This window comes from Pseudopodoces humilis, chromosome 8, assembly GCF_049639895.1.
Source record: "Pseudopodoces humilis isolate 2021_Gansu_Grassland_sample_001 chromosome 8, ASM4963989v1, whole genome shotgun sequence".
In the NCBI taxonomy this organism is placed as follows: domain Eukaryota; kingdom Metazoa; phylum Chordata; class Aves; order Passeriformes; family Paridae; genus Pseudopodoces; species Pseudopodoces humilis.
In genome coordinates this window covers 1,001,077-1,003,095 of record NC_142207.1, presented here as the reverse complement: position 1 = coordinate 1,003,095, position 2,019 = coordinate 1,001,077, and positions in this window count along the sequence as shown.

Below are 2,019 nucleotides of genomic sequence, written 5' to 3'. Positions count from 1 at the left end.
CACTTTAGGTACAATTGGTAACATTTTTATGAAATATTCGTATGTGGAAGGAAATGCTGGATTTCTCCTGCTGCTGAAACATCCAACCACGAAGGAAGCTGTGTGTGCCCCTGGTGCCAAGCGGGCTCTCCCCTTGGAGGAACTGCACCCCAAAAGCAGAGCCCCGATCCCCCCAATCCCTCTGGGCCTCCCTTTCCCCTCCAGGGTGGTCCCAAGCTGGGCTCTTTGGTGGTGGGAGCCCTGCTGGACCTTGTTTTGAGCCGAAGGTCGCCCTGGGCGCTGCGGAAGGTTGGATGAGGGTTGGAATGCTGGGGCTGATTCCTCTGTGGTGGTGTTTGGGCCCCCTTTGCCCGCCTGGATTGGGATCTGTGCTGGGGCCTGCAAGCACCTCCCCAAAATCCACAGGGTTGAGGTGCCCCTGGGCCCCCTGGGCTGTGTTTGGGGCCTTCCAGAGGCTCCTGGAGGAGGTTTAGGATAGAGGGGTGGCACTGTCACAGCTTGGGCAGGGAAAGCACCTGGCAGCAGCCGGGAGCGGGGCTCCGAGTGCCTGAAACCCTTGGGATCACATCCAGCCGCTCCCAGCACTGGAACATCCATGGCTGGGCACCTCTGGCTCCGAGTGCCTGAAGCCCTTGGGATCACATCCAGCCGCTCCTGGTGCTGGAACATCCATGGCTGGGCACCTCTGGCTCCCGGCCCTCCCTGCAGCCGTGGATTGCTGGATAATTAATAACCGAGCGGCTTCTCCGGGAAAATTGGGATTTTATAGATGCGGACATGGAAGAAGGGCTTGGGAATCCAACCCTGCTGGAGCTGGCATTTCCCTGGGAGCTTCAGTGTGTGACTGTCACCGTATTCCCAAGGGCTTTGGACAATTCCCAGAGTTCCTTTCCGTGGTTTATCCTGATCTTACTCTTATTCTTTTCTTCTATTCTAATTCTATTATTTTCCTTTTTCTATTTTGTTTTATGGCTTTTTCTTATTCTTGTTTATTCTAATGACTTTTCTTTATTCTATTATTCTTCTTAACCCATTACTTCTCTATCACTTATTTTATTCTTCAGTCTATTTTTTATTCCTATTCCATTCTAATTCTGTCCTATTCTATTTTCTCTCCTACTTTATTTTATTCTAATCTCTTACTCTATTTTCTATTCTTAGTCTTGATCTATTTTTATTCTTATTCTCCTCTTAATATATTCTATTTCCTATTCTTATTCTTGAGCTTGTCTTGTTCTAGTCTATATTAATTCTATTCTAACTTTAATTCTATTCTGATTTTAATTTATTATTCTATTCTATTCTATTCTATTCTATTCTATTCTATTCTATTCTATTATTTTCTATTCTATTCTATTCTTTTCTATTCTATTATCTCCTTTCTATTTTCTATTCTTTTTTCTCTTTTTTCTCTTTTTTCTCTTTTTTCTCTTTTTTCTCTTTTTTCTCTTTTTTCTCTTTTTTCTCTTTTTTCTCTTTTTTCTCTTTTTTCTCTTTTTTCTCTTTTTTCTCTTTTTTCTCTTTTTTCTCTTTTTTCTCTTTTTTCTCTTTTCTATCCTTTTTTCTCTTCTTTTTTCTCTTCTTTTTTCTCTTCTTTTTTTCTCTTTTTTCTCCTTTTTCTCTTTTTTTATTTTTTTTTTCTCTCTTTTTCTCTTTTTTCTCTTATTTTTTTCTCTTCTTTTTTCTCCTTTTTCTCTTCTTCTTTTTATTTTCTTTTTTCTCTTTTTTCTCTTTTTTCCCTTATTTTTTCTCTTCTTTTTTCTCTTTTTTATTTTTTCTCTTTTTTCTTTTTTCTCTTTTTTTTCACTCCTTTTTTCTCTCTTTTTTCTCTTTTTTCTCTCCTTTTTCTCTTTTCCATATCCTATCCTATCCCATTTTATTCCACTGTATTTCCTGCCTCTGGCACAGCAGCCCAGGTGCAATTTGGAGTCCCCCAGGGGTATCTCCACAAATCCAATGGAAAACATTCCAGGGAGAAGAGCTGGAGCTGGATAAAAACCCCTCTAAAACCCCCCTGGA